The 20176-nt window shown below is 34.5% G+C and overlaps 1 long non-coding RNA gene and 1 pseudogene across 1 annotated transcript in view; both read right to left on the bottom strand.

The window, feature by feature from the left end:
- LOC141491152 (uncharacterized) overlaps nucleotides 1–20176 on the bottom strand; it is a 73373-nt gene that overhangs the window by 45944 nt on the left and 7253 nt on the right. The gene's annotated exons all lie outside the window — the stretch shown is intronic.
- LOC141491502 (elongation factor 1-alpha 1 pseudogene) lies at nucleotides 17386–18681 on the bottom strand (annotated as a pseudogene).

The raw sequence follows: 20176 nt of genomic DNA, 5'->3' as shown, positions 1-20176 counted from the left end.
AGACTATTTTTTTCAGATCATTATAGTGATTATTATTGCTTCTGAAATTCTGTATTTTATTCAGCAAGGTATTTGTGGAGTAATGCCATAACTGACTGGGTAATAATACCAAGTTTAATTTTTTTTCAATCTTTTGATGAGTAAGTGGCATTTCAAAAAGCTTAAATTACTTATCCTAGGTCACACAAGTAGTAATCAATAAAGTGAGATAGATCCATAATCAGGATTTCTTTCTGTCTAACTCATAGTCTATCAGTGTCAAATCCCTGCCTCTATACTAAGATCTTCAAAGATACATAGTGATACTATTTCAAATAAATTAACCTTATGGTTCAACAAATTATTGAATCACCATAAACTATTCTTGCACTGTACCTTAACTATTAGCAGAATTGGTCAAATCCTTGATTTGTTTTTTTGTTTGTTTGTTTGTTTTGCTTTTTTTTTTTTTAGGTTTTTGCAAGGCAAATGGGGGTAATTGGCTTGCCCAAGGTCACACAGCTAGGTAATTATTAAGTGTCTGAGATCAGATTTGAACCCAGGTACTCCTGACTCCAGGGCCAGTGCTTTATCCACTGCGCCACCTACCCGCCCCCTTGATTTTGTTTTTACTCATACTTGCTACATCCATCCTTGTTCATGAATCCTGAAGATTTTTTTTAATCTTTTCATTGTCTTTCATCATTCCATTTTTCCTATGCTTTGGGACACCAGTCATGCTATTCAAATTCACCATGACCTCAATTCTCTCTCCCCCTCAAGTGTTTCCCTCCCTTTCCCCTACCCAGGCTTCTACACTTGATCTTTCTATCTTTACCTACCTTTAGCTTCTCTCAGATACTCTCTCCTCTCTGGCTTTCCTGTCATCATTCTCTCCTTATTCACCTATTACCTGATTCTTCTTCTGATTCTTCTATGGCATGCCTACTAATCCCCAAGGTCTTTCTTTGTCTTTTTCTTTTTTCCTTCCATATTTTCCATTTTGGAGGTCTCAGCTTTGATGGATTCAGTTATCTTGATTCAGATTATTCTCAGATCTTTATACCTTTGTATGACTCTCATTCCCTCCCACTTGGATAAATTCAATAGCTTCCTCATTGGTTTCTCTGCCTCAACCCCTCACTACCATTCAGTTCATCCTACAAACAACTGCTGAAATGATTGTGTTTGATAAATTTGTATTGTCTGACTTGAATGACTGATCCTCCAATCAAGGTGCTTCCTCCAGATGACAGCACTGTGGAGCAAAGTTTTGACTATCTCACTTAAATTACCATTCTAGAAATTTAATTACCATTCAAGAAACAAAACCCAATTCTCATGATTCCCAGGCCACTTCTATTTCCTATTATTTCTCCTATACTGCCCTGATTCTCAAATAAAATTCCCTATTATTTGGTTTTTCCTAATTACATATGGAACACAGATTTGCAGTCACTCACTTTATCATCCTGAACCAATAATAAAATTATTTTTAAAACTATCTATAGGCAACTTCTGGGGTGGAACAGGTTGAAGCTAACCAGCTTGCAGAGCTATTCTCTACAAAAGTTAAACAAAACCTTTGCTCTGACATTCAAGCTACAGATCCCACCAAAAACAAGAGAAGATTCAAAGAAGTTTTCCATGGTAGACATTGTGGAGGATCCCCAGTGAATGTCTCTCTCTTTGAGGGAAAAGGGAAAGTAAAGCCCAGGAGGCAAGAGAGTCAGGTGGAGGCTTTTTGTCACACAGCACTCCAGGTCCTGACAGCTTGACAACAGCAGAAGTCCTGGCAACTAGATAGTAAGCCAGCAGGGAGGGATCCAACCCCAAACAAAACCTGAACCCTGGGAACATTGGGGAAAAAGACAGGACTGGGTCAGGAACAAATCACTGACAAGTCTGAATCTGGACATAAAGGAGGAAACAAAGCTCTGCAAAGGCAAGACCTGAACTGAGTAGGCAGTATCTTGGCCAATGATACACCAGAGATCAGACCTCAGCCCCAGCGAAAAAATAAAATAGCTTGGATCTCTATTCCCTGTACCCCAAGAGCAGAGCTAAAACAGCAAAGTTGAGCAAAAAAGCTAAAAGAGTGCTAACTACAGAAACTACCTTGTAGACAAAGATGATAAACAATACCATGTGTGAAGAAGAAATAAGTGAAAAATCACTCACAGGGGAAGTCTTAAAACAGTCTAAGAAATGGACTCAAATCCAGAAGCTCATCAAAGAGCTTGAAAAATAATTCAAAAGGGAGCATCTAGGTGGTTCAGTGGATAGAGCATTGGCCCTGGAGACAGGAGGACCTGAGTTCCAATCTGGCCTGAGACACTTAATAATTACCTAGCTGTGTGGCCTTGGGCAAGCCACTTAACCCCATTGCCTTGCAAAAAAAATTTAAAAACCAAAGAAGAGAGGAAGAAGAAAAATGGAAAAAATGAAATAAGAGTCATACAGGAAAATTATGAAAAATTGACTAGAGAATTCAACACCTTTAAAAAGGAAACAAAAAAAGTAGCTGAAGAAAACAAAACCATAAAAATTAGAATTGAACAAGCACAAACCAATGAATCAAAGAGACTAAAAGATTCCACCAATCAAAATAAAAAGGCAGAAAAATTTGAAGAAAATGTAAAGTACCTTTTAGGGAAAACAAATGACCTGGATAATATAGATCCAGAAGAGACAATTTATGAATCATCAGATTACTAGAAAGCCTTTATCAAAAAAAAAAAAGAACCTGGAAAACATCATGGAAGAAATTATTAGGGAAAACTATCCAAATCTTAGAACAAGAAAACAACATAACCATTTAAAGAATACACAGAACCCCCTCTAGAAGGAGAGCCCAGGATAAAAACTCCATGGGCTGTGATAGTCAAATTCCAGAACTCTCAGATAAAGGAGAAAATATCACAAGCAGCAACAAGAAAAAAGAAAACAATTCAAATACAAAGGAAACACAATCAGACTCACACAGGACGTATCAGCCTCAACAATGAAGTACCATAAGACCTGGAATACCATATATCAGAGGGCAAAGGACAGAGGATCACAACCCAGAATGTACTAGCCTGAAAAAAATCAGCATATACTCTCAGGGAAAAAGATGGATGTTCAATGAAATAGAGGATTGCCAGAATTTTCTAACACAAAGACCAGAACTGAACAGAGAATTCAGCCACAAATACATGACTCAAGAATTGCATAGAAAGGTAAATGAAAAGGGGAAAGAATAAACAAAACAAAACAAAATAAATGTTGGTCAAGTCCATCAAATTTTATATTATGCTGAAAGGAAAGATATAACAGTTCTAATTCTTGAGAACTTTACTTCTCTTAGGAGAATTAAAGTGTCAAATACAATTGAAGTGATTGGACTTAAAGGATATGAGTATAGTTGAATCTTGTCTCTCCATTGAAGAAATCCAAGATAACATCCCTATGTTGGAGACAAAAAGACCTGATGAAAAGCAGGGGTATTAATTTTAAATTCAAGTGTCTCATTATCCTTTGATCCACTTTAATTCTATTGTGCTGACAAAGCTAAGAACTTTCTCTGATGAGGGTGTCATAAACTAAGTGGTCCTGAGTCAGTGTCTCCCATAGCTTACAATTATTTGTAAAGTTCTCAAGTGAGATCTTCAGAGCCTCCCCAGTACTTAGAGACCTTTAAGATTCTTGTAGTTAATTAAATCAATGCTTGACTTAATCCATACTTCACTTAACAATGAATTAAGTACCTTGGGTGGGGAGGGGGGTAAAAAGTATGAGAGAAAGTAGGCCTGGGGGAGTGGTACAAAGAGTTCAAGAAATTACTTGACTTTGGATAATTCTTTGGCTATGAGGAGGATTGTAGAGGGAGGGTGCATGAAAAGGGGGTAAGGTAAAAATGATTATAATTATGATACTTTGTTAACAATATGAACTTTTCAAGCAATCAAATTATCAAACTGTGATTGATGATACCTGATTAATAGTACCTGAGTGATAAATAACACCAAGTGAAGAGGCACAAAGTTTTATTATTTTAGAGGGAAAGAAGGGAGAGTGTGAACACCCAGTAAACTCTATTTAATTGATTTAGCCCAGAGTGAGAATAAGACACATTCCCATTTGGGTTTAAAAATCTATCCTAATCTACAGGGAAGGGAGGGAACAGGAAAGGGAAAGATAAGGGAAGAAGGCACTGATAAAGATGAAGGAGGAGATGTAAGTGAAAATATACTGAAAGTTTTTTAAAAGAAAAGTTGAAGGGGAAAGGGAGTAAAATTTTGGTGAGGAGGAATAAGAGAAAAGATTAGAGAAAAGCATAAATGTAGAAAGATAGCAGATAGGAAAATATGAGTTAATAATCTTACCTGTAAATGTGAATGGGATAAACTGGCCTATAAAATGGAAGCAGATAGCAGAATGGATTAAAAAACAGAATCCTACAGTATGTTGTTTACAAGAAACACATTTGAAGCAGAGATATACACACAGGGTAAAGGTAAAAGGTTGGAGCAAAATATATTATGCCTCAGCTGAAGTAAAAAAAAAATATTGGGGATAGGAATCCTGATCTCAGATAAAGTAAAAGCAAAAATCAATCTCATTGAAAGGGATAAGGAAGGAAAGTATATCTTTTCTTAAAGACACCACTGGTAATGAAGCTATTTCATTACTAAACATGTATGCAACTAGTGGTATAGAATCCAAAATGCTGGAGGAAAAGCTAAGTGAATTATAAGGAAACATAGACAGCAAGACTTAATTATGGGGGGCCTCAGCCTCCCTCTCTCAGAACTAGACAAATCTAACCACAAAATAAACAAGAAGAAAGTTAAAAAGGTTAATGAAATCTTAGAAAACACAGATATGACAAACTTCTGGAGAAAACTTAGTGGGAATAGTATGGAATAGTACAGTACAAGGCACCTATACCAAAACTTACCATGTATTAGGGCACAAAAATTTTATAATTAAATGCAGAAAGGTATAAATAATGAATTCACACTTCTTGGACCACGATACAAAAAAAATCACATGCAATAAAGGATCAGGGAAAGATAAACCAAAAACTAATTGGAAACTAAGTAATTTAATCTTAAATAATGGGTGGATCAAAGAGCAAATAATAAAAATAATCGATAATTGTATCCAAGAAAATGATCCTAATGAGATAGCATACTGAAATTTATGGGATGCAGCTAAGGTAGTTTTGAGGGAAAATTTTATATCTCTAAATGTCTATATGACTAAAATACAGAAAGAGGAGATCAATGAATTGGGTAGATAACTAAAAAAACTAGAAAAAGAACAAATGAAAGATTCATTAAATAACAATTAAACAATAATAACAATTAAATAGCAATTAAATAACAAATTAAAATAGCAAATTAATAACGAATAGAAAAATAGCAAAAACAATAGCAAATTAAATAGCAATTAAATAACAAATTAAAAATTCTGAAAATAAGGGAGAGAGATTAATAAAATTGAAAGCAAAAAACCATTGAGCTTATAAATAAAACTAAGAGTTGTCTTTATGAAAAAAGTCAGTTAAATAGATAAATCTTTGGTTAATCATTTAAAAAGAAGAAAGAAAATTACCAAATTACCAGTATCAAAAATAAAAAGAATGAGCCAATCACCAAAAAGGAGGAAATTAAAGAGATAATTCAGAACTACTTTGCCAAATTCTGTGCCAATAAATTTGATTATCTGAGTGAAATGGATGAATAGTTACAAAAATGCAAACTGCCAAGATGATCAAAAGAGGAAATAAAATACTTAGATAACACCATATCAGAAAAAGAAATTGAAGAAACTATCTATCAACTCCCTAAGAAAAAGTCTCCAGGTCCAGATGCATTTACAAATGAATTTTACTAAACATTAAAGGAACAAATAATACCAATTCTACACAAACTATTTTTAAAAATAGGAGTTCTGCCAAATTCCTTTTATGACGCCAACATGGTGGTGATACCTAAACCAAAAAGAACCAAAACAAAGAAAATAAGAGACCAATCTCCCTAATGAATACTGATGCAAAAATCTTAAATAAAATTTTAGTGGTATCTATAACATCTTATTCCTAGTATAATATACCATAATCAGGTAGAATTTATTCTAAGTAGTCAAGGATGGTTCAATATTAGAAAGACACTCAACATATTTGAACATATAAATAGCAAAACCAACAGAAATCATGTGATTACCTCAATAGATGCTGAAATAGCCTTTGATAAAATACAATATCTATTCCTATTTAAAAACACTAAAAAAATTTAGGAATAATTGGAGTTTTCCTTAAAAAAATAATAATAATGTCTATCTAAATCCATCAACAAATATTATATGTTATGGGAATAAATTCAGAACATTTAAAATAAAATCAAAGGTGAAACAAAGATGCCCATTATCACCATTTCTATTCAATATAGGATTAGAAATGCTATTTTTAGCAATGAGAAGAAAAAAGAAATTGAAAGAATCAGAATTTTCAATGAGGAAGCAAAGTTTTCACTCTTTGCAGATGATATGATGGTATGTTTAGAGACCCCAGGAAAATCATCCAAAAAAAAATCATCCAGGAAAATCATCCAAAAAACTCCTTGAAACAATGAACAGCAAAGTAGCAGGATGTAAAATAAACCCACATAAATCATCAGCATTTCTATGTATAAGAAACCAAACCCAAGAGCAAAAGATAGAAAAAGAAATTCCATTTAAAGTAACTATAGACAACATTAAATACTTGACCCAAGACAAACTCAGAAATTTATAAAGCACTTCTCACCCAAATAAAGTCTGATCTAAATAATTTGAAAAATATCACTTGCACATGGTTAGGTTGAGCTAATATAATAAAACTGACAATTCTATTCAAATTCAATTACTTATTCAATGCCATAACATCAAACTACCAAAAAACGATTTTACTGAATTAGAAAAAAAATCATAACAAAATTCATAGGAAGGAACAACAGGTCAAGAATATCAAGGGAACTGATGAAAAAAAATGTAAAGGAAGGTGGCCTAGCTCTACCAGATCTAAAACTATACTACAAAGCAGCCATCATCAAAACTGCTTGGTAGTGGTTAAGAAATAGAATAAAGGATTGGTGGATTAGGATAAGTTCAAAAGAAATCACAGTAAATAACAACAAATAACAATCTACTGTTTGACAAAACCAAAGTCATCAGCTTCTAGCATAAGAACTCACTACTTGACAAAAATTGTTGGGAAAGGTGGCTAGATGGTGGTGCAGTGGATAGAGCACCGGCCCTGGAGTCAGGAGTACCCCAGTTCAAATCTGACCTCAGACACTTAATAATTACCTAGCTGTGTGGTCTTGGGAAAGCCACTTAAGCCAACTGTCTTGCAAAAGAAAATGAGAAAATAGTATGGAAAAAATTGGCATAGACCCACAACTCAGACCCTATTTCAAAATAAGGTCAAAATGTGTACAGGATTTAGACATAAAGGGTAACATCATAGATACATTAATAGACCAAGAAAATATCTATCTGATCTATGGAAAGGCCACAAATTTATGACTAAAAAAGAATTAGAGTACATTATAAACTGTACAATGAATGATTTTGACTATATTAAATTAAAAAGGGTAAAATCAATGCTGCCAAAGTTAGGACAACAGAAAACTGGGAAACAATCTTCAAGACTAGGAGCCCTGATAAAGGTCTCATTTCTTTTTTTTTTTTTTTTTTAGGTTTTTGCAAGACAATGAGGTTAGGTGGTGCCCAAGGCCACACAGCCAGGTAATTATTAAGTGTCTGAGGCCAGACTCCACTCCAGAGCTGGTGCTCTATCCACTGTACCACCTAAGTGCCCTTCATTTCTAAAATATATAGAAAATTGCATCACATTTGAAAGGTTACAAGTCATTCTCCAATTGCTAAATGGTCAAAGGATATGAATAGACAGTTTTCAAATGAAGAAATTAAAGCTATATATATAAAATCATATGAAAAGTGCTCCAAATCATTATTGATTAGGGAAATGCAAATTAAAACACCTATCATATTGGCTAAGATGAGGAAAAAGAGTAAAATGACCTTTGTTGGAGAGGTTGTGGGAGAATTGGGGCATTGATGCATTGCTGGTGGAACTTTGAATAACTTCATCCATTCTGGAGAGCAATATGGAACTATGCCCAAAGAGCAATAAAAATGTTCATTTCCTTTGACCCAGCAATTCCAAATCTAGGCCTATTTCCAGAAAAAAAATCATTTTTAAAAACGGGGAAAGTCCCACATATTCCAAAACATTCATAGCAGTTCTTTTTTGTAGTGGCAAAGAACTGGAAATTGAGGTGATGCTTATCAGTTGGGGAATGGCTAAACAAGTGAATATTATTGTTCTATAAGAAATCATAAATAATTGGATTCTAGAGAAGCATTGAATGAGTTAACAAGATCTGATGCTGAGCAAAGGGAGAGGAACCAAGAGAACAATTATGGGATGATCAACCTTGATAGAAGCAGTTCCTCCCAGCAGTTCAGAGATCTAGGACAACCATAGTAGATTGGCTATGGACAGTGTTCCCCTCCAGAGGAAAACAAAACAAAACAAAACAAAATTTAAAAAACCCTTCAGAATCTGTTGAACACTTTACAAAAATTATCTCTTATTTATCTCTTTCCCTTAATCCTCATTCCTCAAACTGAAAATAACTAATCTGTAAACATGTTTATCAAAAAATATGTATGTATGTATAATATTAACCTGATTGTTCATCACTAAGGGGAGAGGGTGGGAAAGGAGACTGGAAGGAAATTTATTATTTTAAAATTATACATATGCATATGGATGAGTGTTGAAAAACATAACAGTCATCTAATAAAAAAATAAAATTTATCTTTAGAATCTTGGGTAATTCAATCTCTGTGTACCTTAGCTACCTTATCTAGAAAATGAGGCAGCAGGACTAAGTGGCCTTCAAGCTTTTTTGAGGTCTAGAATTTATGATCAAAGTGTTTGATAACAAATCTATAAGACTAGGAGTTGTCTTTATCTTCAACTTTATGTTTCCAGACTCATTATACTTTCGTTTGCTTAAGACAATCATATGAGGGAGCAGTTAATAATGCCCTTCCATTTGTAGGGGAAAAAAATCATTTGAGAGTATGGGATGGTGATCCCTTCCCAACCCTTTCTAATCTTAGTGTCATCCCTCTCCTAATTATTTCCTTACCCATATTGGAGAAATTATAAAAAGACTTGTCAAGATTCAGCATTTATTAATAAACTGCTACATGCCATTGACTGAGAATATCAAGAAAGGCAAAAATCAATCCTTATTGTTAAGATGTTTGCATTCTAATGGAAGAGACTATATGCAAACAATTGTACAGACAATTTAGGAGCAGAATAACTTGTAGGTAATCAAAAGAAGAAAGGTACTAGAATTAAAGGGAGTGACAAAGGCTTCTTGTACAAGATGGGATTATTTATCAGGGATTTGAATTCAAGGACAAAAAGTATATGATCAAGCAGTATGGATAGGTTGTAACCTGCACTGGTTCAGAGATCACCCAAATTGACAAAATTAATTGTTGTTGAAAGAAAAATATTCATTAGAACTTCACATTAATAAATCAGGTAAGTTCAGGAAAATGAAACAAAGAGGAGTTTCTTATAACATACGAGGTCAATGAATTAAAAGAGTCAAAATCCCAAAATTAAGTCAAGCTCAGTTTTTAAAGATGAAGTTACATGAGAGAAGCCATCTTTAATAGTTCACCGTTGTAAAGGGGATAGTCTAACGTTCTATCAATACCTGAATTATAAACTCCAAGTAGGATGCTGATTTCTGAAGGAGATCAAAGCATGTGACTTGAAATGAACTTCAGTTACCTTTAAGAGAGAGCTATCACATTCACTTTTCCAGCTTCCACCTATGCTATGAGAGGTTGTCACATTTCTAAAAGGCATCTAAAAGTCATTAGCATATTCAAATTTATTTGATCATAGTGGTTTGGTTCTATATGGTAATTCATTACCATCTATGGATATATTGGTTGTTTCTTACATTCTACTTTGGATGTACTAGGTATTGTTCAATTAAATTATTGCTTTGGATTTAGGTTCCTTTCCACAAGAAATATTTAGAATACAAATTTCAATGTTTGTCAAAGTCCTCAGCAGTGAAATCTTTCCCAACAATCTATGCTGTGGTTTCTACAATCTCTACTGTTGGTAGAATGGACCCATGTGACCATTCCTTTGGATATTAGGTTTCTATATCAATTTAGGAGGCCATTGGGTGACTCAGTGGATAGAGTGAATTTAGAGTGAAGAAGATATGAGATCTATCTGGCCTCAGGCACTCACTCACTATGTGACCTTGAGTAAGTCACTTACTTAACCATAGTTACTAGAAAAGGAAATGGCAAACTACTCTGGGATCTTTGCCAAGAAAGCCTGAAATGGGTGTCACAAAGAGTTGGACACAATGAATGAAGAAAAACAACAAAATAACTAATTCTAAAACTGGTAGATGTTTCTGATCATTTTTAAGTTTACCACTTTTATACTTTCCAAGAGAACTGCATCACATTGATTCTTAGCATGTATGGTCTTATGATTCAACACACAGACTTCTGTAGGAAGTTCCATATGAAAAATTGAAGATCATTCATAATTACTGACCACCATGTGCTTTTCTACTGCCAAAAGCAAATCAAAAGATCAAGAGACAGACACATAAAGAAAACTATTTTATTTACAACTGAAAACTGTTCTGTAATACTGAGAGCCAAAGGTGAACCTGACTGTCCAATCAACCAAAGTGAATACTTGGGCTAAGAATAGAACTGCAATAAGGTTTGTACCTGACAAACTCTCTTTTGCATTTCAATCATGAAGTATCCCTTACACAAATTGACTCTACCCTTACTTAGTGATTGCAAACACGGATATTTTTATAAAGAAAAAAGAACAAATAAACCCCAACCTCCAAACTGACACTTGATACTGAAAATAACAACTGTCGGTTATCTTATTTCTCTAGTCAATTCCAGAAAACTGACAAATGTTGAAAAAAAAAATCCAGGTAATTATAACATAACAAAAAGGAAACCAAGTTTGTATGTCTTTTCCTTGGTCTATGCATTCTGTGCTATATAGTTACCATATGTTCAGTTTTCAAAAGAGAATAAATTCCCTCCCCCTTCACAGTCTTAATCATAGCTGTCACAGGTTCAAAAAAACTAAGCATCTACTTGTCAGCATGAGCTATAGAAACACTTCTCTTGTATTACAGAAATATGTTCCCATAATATTTTGGTTAATTTGAGCAAAACATATGGTTCATTTCTATTGCTAAGGTTGTATTAGATCAATAAGCTTTGAGTTATTTGCTGTATATGAAAGGGAAATTGTAATTCTATAGTAATGTTCATTTAATTAATTTGGGATTCTTAAAACAAAGGATTCAAAGTCTTTTTGATTTATAAAGATATCAGATATAATATTTAAGAATAAAATAGATCGTCACAAATTTCATAATGAATGTATCCTAGATGATTTGTATAATTATTGATTCATGTATACATTATAGTTGGATTTTCTAAGTTTCTAAGTTTTAATCAATCAATCAACATTTTGTTTAGTACTAACTTTGTGCTAAATGCAGTGCTAAGCACTGGGAATACAAAAAATAAAAAGTAGCCCTGCCCTAAAGGAGCTTATATTCTAATAGACATGACCATTGTCTATTAGATTGATTGAAAAATGGAGTCTCCTTTTTAAGGAAAAACAATGGTCAGATTGAAGAGTAAGTGGAGAGAAAATGTAGGAAATGGTGAGGTTGTAAGAAATTTTTATTGCCAAAGAAAGAACATTCTATTTGTTTCTGAAAGTAATAGGAGCCATCAGTGTTTACTGAATTTACTGTGGTTGACAAGGTCATACCCATGTTTTAGGAAAATTGTCTTGGAAACTGTAGGATAAATTGGAAAGGTAGGGGGTATTTGAAACTGGGAGACCAATTAGAAGGCTTTTGCAGCAATTCCTATGAGAGTTATTTAAGTTCTGAACTAGGGTGATAGCTGTGTGTGTGTTGAAAGGGGCATAAAAATATTTTTTCTGAGAAAAGGTCTATAGATTTCACCAAAGTCAAAAATAGGTCATGATACAAAAAAAAAAAGGTTAATAGCCTAGGAGGAGAAGGTGATCAACATTGTTAAATGATTCATCGAGGTCCAAAGGATGGAGACCAAGAAAATGTATTAAGATTTTGTATTGAAAAGATCACTGGGACCTTTAGGGTGCAGAACCAATTGAATGATGAGGTCATTAAAAAGAGTATAGTGAATTTAGGAGACGGTGAGGAGAGGAAATAGAGGTACTTTGTGTAAATGGATTTTTCAAATTCTGTTGGGAAGAGGCAGGGATGTATAAGATGAAAGATGGCAGACATAATGTGTTGTTTCTTTTTTATTTTGTTTTTAAGAATGTTTGTAAGCCACAGGGAAAGAGACAATAAATAAGAAGAGATTGAAATTTGAGACAAAGTGTCAACAATGATGAGGACAACATGCTAGAGAAGATGATAACGGATGGGATCAAGGGAGTGCTATATGTAAAGGAGATGGCCTGGTAAAACAGAAGTGCAAAGGAGACTGTGATAGTAGGGGAAGATGTCAGAGGCATGTGAAATGAAGATACTCAAATCCAGTTCTTTTCCATAAATATTTATTAAGCATTATGGTCAAGGCACTGCGCTATTCATAGGGATACAAAAATGAAAGGGTCCCAGACTTTTAAGGAAGTTTTTATTCTACTTGAATTTATTGTGTCTGCTTATACCCTTTAAATAGATAATTTCAATAAATAGAATCATTATATTATGTTTGGGGGCAGTGGAGTTTCAAAAGCAAGAAGATGAGCTTTTCAGTCTGCAGTGTTGCAATCTTGCATCCACTATCTGGAATATACCTTATTAATACAAGAATATCGTATTCTTTCTTCTCATTATTACTGACTTTAATAATGGGATAATCCTAGCCTAGGGCATTTTCTATATTTGGTAAAGAAATAGTTCCCAAGCAAGTTCTATCTAACAGACAGAAAAAGGACTGAGAAAGCCAAGGAGGCTGCACTGGGGTTTCATCTCTATTTCCTTCTATGTGACCATTGTCAGGTCATTTAAGCAATTGAAAACTTTTACATAGCATTTACTTAATAACATATATTACCCTACAATTGATAAAATCCGCTACTACATTTTTTGTATTCATTGTTCTTAACTTTTCTATTCAAATTTCTAAATCTTTAGACAGCTATATTGCAGATTTTAGTAACTATATAGTGTCATGTACAACAATAATACTATGTGATGTCTATTGAACTAGGGTAAAACTGGTTCCCTATTTTTAAATTAGGATCTATGTTAAATGTAAGGTTACTCAGATATTACACACGGATCCAATGGGGAAAATAATTTTTTCAGATTATCATAGAACTCATTTGATTTTTATTATTACTTAAATCTAGGTGTTTTTTTTTTAAAGACACTAGTCCTAATGATTTTGGAGGACCAGAAAGTCCTGCCTATTTCTACCAATGTGTCCAAGTGAACTTCTCTATTTCTTTCCATATAGTCAATCAGACATTAAGCATGTATTGAGCACTTTCTACATTCCAGGGACTATGTTATATGCTAATAATATAGATGTGGAAGTAAGACAGTTCATGCCCTCAGAATTCTATGGGGATGCAAGTGGCAGAAAGAAGGAAGGGTTGGGAGAAGGAGAAGAGGAGAAATTGTATATGTTAACGTGCTTACAGAAAAGTAAATATAGGAATTGGGAGGAAAATGGATCCTAATGAATTCCTTGTTGTAGGTTAATGCAAATAAAGCATCTACAAGTATATATTAGCAATTGTTTTGTGATATATAATCTTTAAAATGTTGCCATGGGGGGGGCAGCTAGGTGGTGCAGTGGATAGAGCACGGTCTTAGAGTCAGGAGTACCTGAGTTCAAATCCGACCTCAGATACTTAATAATTACCTAGCTGTGTGGCCTTGGGCAAGCCACTTAACCCCATTTGCCTTGCAAACACCTAAAAAAATGTTGCCATGACCATTGAAAGTTAAAAGAATTACTCTGGATTGCATAGCTAGCTTGTGACAGAGGTGGAATTTGAATTCAGGAGTACCTGACTCCCCATCATCTCTATATATATCATGGAGAACTATCTCATTTAAAAAAAAGTATGCAAACTATAGGCAACTAGAGGAATCAAAACTTAGAAGACTAATTCAGGTAATATATAGTTTGTTGTCTATCAAACTGGTTAGGAAAAATTCCTTTAGAGTCATTTACCTGCCCTTTATTTCCTCTCTTTGGTTGCCATTTATGCTGCATCTCCTATCTTTCCAATGTTGGTATCTCTCTGTTCCCAATAGAATCTCTCCCTGTAAGGAACAGTCCTTAGTTCTCTGGTTGCGCTCTTTTCCACTATGGTCTTCCTCCTTGCTGTCATTGCCCTGCTCTCCTACCACAACTCCCTCTTCCCCAACTCCTGCAAATACAATGTCTATCTTCAGCCTTCTAGAGTCATAGCTTTGGATCACCAAGACCCTGGGAAGAAGGGTGTAGGTGGGAACAGTTCTGTAACAAACCTCACTTTCTCTACATGCTGATTGTCTTTCTCAAGCCAGAGAGCAACAAACTTGCAAGAAAAACTTTACTTTTTCTACTTCTTGAAGAAAGTTCTATAATTCAAGGAGGTGATGAAAGGTAAAAGTCATGCTTGGAACCCTAGACCAATGAAATCAGTGCTTCTTCAATCAATCAGAAATCACTCAGAGAAAGCTTTCTTTCTCTCATCTATCACAACTCCACCTAAGCATTTTCCAGTCCTCATTACTGAGTTTTCATTACTGCTTTCTCTTGCTCCATGGATGTTGTTCTCTTGTTGTTCTTCTATGTTGCATCTTGTGATATTTCAGTACCTTAAATGAGAGTCTATTGACTCTCAGTGACTCCCTTTTTACTTACAAAGTCACAACTTTTCAAATTTCCCCTTTCAAAATGATCATTAAAACCTACTCAAACCCCAGTCTCTAGATGCTTACATGATTTCTCATTTCTTTGGTTCTATGTTCTTTAGTTATAAAAAAATGCATATGAAAATTAGCAGAAGTACCTAGCATCTCATCTCTTTGGTTTCCTGAAACTGTATTTCTTCAGAATCCCATTTCTCTAGATTTCAATAAATATTTTTTTTTGCTTCTTTGTAGTATTAAACTATCCCTACATAATTCCACATTGTTATCAGAGATGAATCCTCTAAGGTATATACCATAGATAATTTTTTTCCTTAGATGGTCCAAAATTTCAATTGAAAGCTATTACTTTATTCAAGTTTTAGTAGTATAATTTAAAAATCATTTTTCTTTTCATCCTAAATATCAAAGTCTTCATATGTAAAAATGGTAATATCACTTAATTATTAGGTATATTTTTCTTTATACATGAATATGTTATTGCCCTCTTCTTTATTAGCTACTGTTTATGAAAAGGACTTTAAGAGTATCTACCTTCCAGCAGTAAAGAATTTGAGATTAGGAATAATGTAAAATTGAACTAATTTCTAAAGGTTCAATATTGGAAAAGTAGACTGCAGCCAGATCAGGACTCTCCAGACAGGAGAGATTGTGAGGACAAATAATAGGATTATACATAAGAAGACAAGAAGAGTAAATAATAAGATATTATAAAATCCTTGTATGTAATTAGGTGAGCTTAGAACAGAAGATCTTAGGTTCTAAGATCTCCTAAGGTTTATGAGAAGATTAGATTGAATAACTGGGACCTCAATTTTTTTTAATTTTGCAAAACAAAATATCTCTTTATTAAGAGATTAAGCTTATTTTACCTTATGTGGAAAACATGTAGAAATATGATTTACCTAAAGTGCTTTTCCCCAGCTATATTCCAATTTCTACATAGTATCTGCTATTGGTTTTCATTAATATTTATTTTTTTATTTTTAGGTTTTTGCAAGGCAAATGGGGTTAAGTGGCTTGCCCAAGGCCACACAGCTAGATAATTATTACGTGTCAGAGACCAGATTTGAACCCAGGTACTCCTGACTCCAAGGCCGGTGCTTTATCCACTGCACCACCTAGCCACCCCTATTGGTTTTCAATATGATGCAACATCCATATTTATTTTAAATCTAGAAAATTTTATACCTTAAAATATATCTACCCAATATCCTATTTGCTAGTGATATTTAAGACTGTTGAAAAGTTCTAAGATATCAATAAAGGATAGTCATTTTTCAGGGCAGTTGATTTCACCAACTGATTTACTTCTAACATTCCAAATTTGGTTCTAAAAATGAAATTCTGAAGTTATTTACTATAAGAGGAAATGATAAACTCTATAGAAAGAATATTAGCTTTTAGTGCTAAAATTAATCCTATAATCTGGAAACTTCATTGCTATCATATACTAATTAACTATATTATACCAATTTGGGTGAAGTAACAAGAAGCTAATGTGGCAGTTTTCTATTAGTGGCATACATAATATTCATTGCTTTATCTTATTTCACTTCATCATGCCCCCCCTCCTCAGACAGCATTACTTCCATTTGTCACAATCATAATTTAAGAATTCTCATTCCAGTGCTAGTGAATTTATCTCAAATAGATGCACAATTATATTTTTAAAAATTTCCACAAGACAGTGCCAATTTCCTTAAAAATCTATTCAACCTTATATAGCTTTTACCATATGACTTCCTAGTATTTAGAAGAGATGAGTTTGACTAGCTAGAAAAAAAGTAATGGAACTAAGCCAAAGTCTTTGGAAGGATATTGTATATCATTATTTTCATTAAGAAGCTAAAGCACAGCTCAAAACATATCAGGTAACACCTCTGTATCAACTTTTTCCAAAGGTAAACCATATATGTTTTTAAGGGAAAATTATAATTGTTAGGCCGAGTTGACTTAGCAATGTTAGTACTTTTGTGCTCAAATTCTGTAGCAAAGATTCTGTGGTCGACAGAATTATTTCTGCCTGATTATTTTAATTTAATGCTTTCCAATCCCTTGAATTCTAATAATGATTGACTCAAAGAACACACAAGTTTCACATCAAACTGTTTTAAAGGTCTCAAAATTCTACGAGAACTTTTTTGCTTGTTTCCATTTACAAATTACTGATTTTAAAAACTGATAACTTAAAAACCATGAAACAAAATGGTCTACAAAAATACTCCCTTTCTCCTGAAGCTTTTACAAATACATAGTAATCATTAATCAATCTCACTATTAAATTTAAATAGGCAATTGAGACAAATAGTTCTGAGAGTATTCTCCTTTCACTGATTAAGCCTGGGGTGGCAGGTGTTATACAGAATATTCATCTAGCCTTCTGGGATTTCTGGGTAGATTTGTGACTGTGCTAGTTCCAGAAGCCTTCTTGTCTACTACCTTGATGACACCAACTGCAACAATCTGCCTCATATCAGGAACAGCAAAACGACCCAAAAGAGGATAATCAGAGAAGCTCATCACACATGGGCTTGCCTGGAACTGTTTCAATGATGGCAGTATCACCAGATTTCAGCAATTAAGGGCCATCTTCCAGTTTCTTACCAGAATGATGATCAATCTTTTCCTTGAGTTCAAGCAAACTTGCAGGCAATGTAAACAGTGTGACAATCCAGAACAGGTGTACAGCTAACACTGAGCTGACCTAGATGGTTTAGGATAATTACCTATGCAATAAAGTCAACTGCTTGCATTGGTGGGTCATTCTTGCTAGCACCTGCCACATTTCCCTTGTAGCTATCTTTGAAAGACATGTTCTTGACATTAAAACCAATATTATCCCTAGTGCATTTCAATAGAATTTGCTTCAGTTTTAACATGGACCAGAACAAAGATGACCACCATACATGGTTTTAGATCACCAGTTTTCACTTGACCAGTATGTATAGTACCTATACCACCAGTCTGGTAGACATCTTGGTAGTGTGGATGAAGAGACTTATCATTTGGATAAGTTGGTGGCAGGATGCAATCCAAAGTTTCATGCAGTGTAGCTTCATTACCTTTGCTGCCTTTATGACTTTCCATTCCTTGAACCAAGACATGTTAGAATGTGGCTTCAGCATGCTGAAACCATAACAAGTAGAAACTGGTTACTATGTCAAGAATGTAGTCAACTTTCTTAACATGGATGTTGACTTTCTTGATAATTTCATCATAGCTCTCCTGGATATGGTTGTAGGGGCAGAATCCATTTTGTTAATACCAACAATCGTTTCATATCTAATGTGAAGGCTAGAAGGGTATGCTCATGGGTCTGCCCATTTTTTGATATACTAGTTTCAATAATAATCAGGATGGCACAGTAAGCCTGAGAGGTGCCTGTAATCATGTTTTTTGATAATCTCTGTAACTGGAGCATCAATAATGTCTCATAATACTTGCTGGTCTCAAACTTCACTAGGAAGATATCAATAGCAATACCATACTCACATTCAGCCTTTAGCTAATCCAAGACCTAATCACATTTAAATGAGTTTTTTCCCATCTCAGCAGCCTCCTTCATGAGCTTTTCAATGGTTTTCTTATCAATTCCACAACATTTTTACATCTGTACATGATGTTCAATAAAAACAATATTGAAGTGAATCTTTTCCTTGACCATTTTTATGGAGGCTTAGCAATAGTTTTCATTCGAAACACCTGTGTTTTAGTAGCAAAGCCATTACCAACAAAAGGATGTTAGAATTTTTGAGGGACTATTAGCATATTTCTTAAAGTCCCTTTAAATGAAAACAAGAGTGGAGTGGATAGATTGGGAGTCAGATACTATATTCACTGAGAGAGGAGAAATCATGTATTAGAAATTGGTAACTAATTGCTATCAGGATCTGAATTGGTGGTAGAGACAATCTTAAATTGAATATATTGCTGAGCCATGGCAGTAGACAGATCTAGAAGTGAAAATGAGGATTAAGTATTATTCTGAATTCTCTTTCAGGCCTATGAATTGGGAAGCATATAAGAAAGTACAACTAGAACCAGAAATGATCACTGAAGAAGCAATATCACAAGCAAGGAGCCAGAATACAGTGAATGTCAATGTATAGAATGATAAAGAAGAGGTTTAAAATGAAGCAGAGTTTTAGTTGCAGTGAAGTAGTCACATGGGATATAATTTTGTCTTTCATTTTTTGAAGATGACAATACATCAGGGAGGTGATGCTATGACAAGCATTGAATTGGATTAGAGTGAGGGGGGAGTTCTATTAAGTCACCAGCCTCACTTTCTCCTCCAGAGTCATCTGGATCCAGTGGCCAGATATGAATCAGGATGACTGGAGATGGCCCTGGATACGAGGCAATCTGGGTTAAGTGACTTGCCCAAGGTCACACAGCTCATAAGAGTCAAAGTCTGAGACTGGATCCAAACTCCTGTCCTCCTGACTCCAAGTTCAATGCTCTATCCATTGAACCACTTAACTGCCCTTATATGGGATATAGTGCAAATTAGGTTTATAGGTAGTTTGACATAGAGAGGAAGGAAGATAGGAATGAGGAAGCAGTCAGTGTGTGAAGGTTGTTCCTTTGTATGTATTCAGGGATTCAGAATCAGTGATATGGGAAGAATATTTAGAAACTTGAGAATATACCCATATCAATGGATGGGAAAAGATTCATTCATGAGCACAAGTGAATAAAATGACTTTCTCCCCATAGAGTGGTTGATGCACTTTAATTACCCCATCAGCAAGTAGATAGTGTTGTATTTCCTTATTTCAGGAAGCACAAACTTCAATCAAACACAAACAAAAACTAGTAGTATGGTCCAAAGACAAAAGGTCCTGCATTAGCTGGAGCCTGGCTAATAATAAGTACAAGAAGAGTTTCACTGTGGTGGCCCCACAGACCTCAGGAAGCCTTTGGAGGACAGGAAAATTGGTGTATTGTGGAGAGCCTATAATGAGACTGGACCTAATTCAAGGAAAACAGAATCAGTATCTGGAGGGGTTATAGTTAGGGGCCCTCTGAGAATTTATCCTTAGAGCAAGCATGAACAGGGACTGGAAAGTTGGTTGTGCTCCAGAATCCCATAAAAGAGGCAATAGGTTTCAAAAAACTGGATTCCTAGCTAGGAAGTGTCCTGTGGCCTTCCCCCC

This window comes from Macrotis lagotis, chromosome 6 (genome assembly GCF_037893015.1).
Source record: "Macrotis lagotis isolate mMagLag1 chromosome 6, bilby.v1.9.chrom.fasta, whole genome shotgun sequence".
Classification (NCBI taxonomy): domain Eukaryota; kingdom Metazoa; phylum Chordata; class Mammalia; order Peramelemorphia; family Peramelidae; genus Macrotis; species Macrotis lagotis.
The sequence above is the reverse complement of the archived record's forward strand: the minus strand, read 5'-3'. Positions and strand labels throughout refer to the sequence as shown.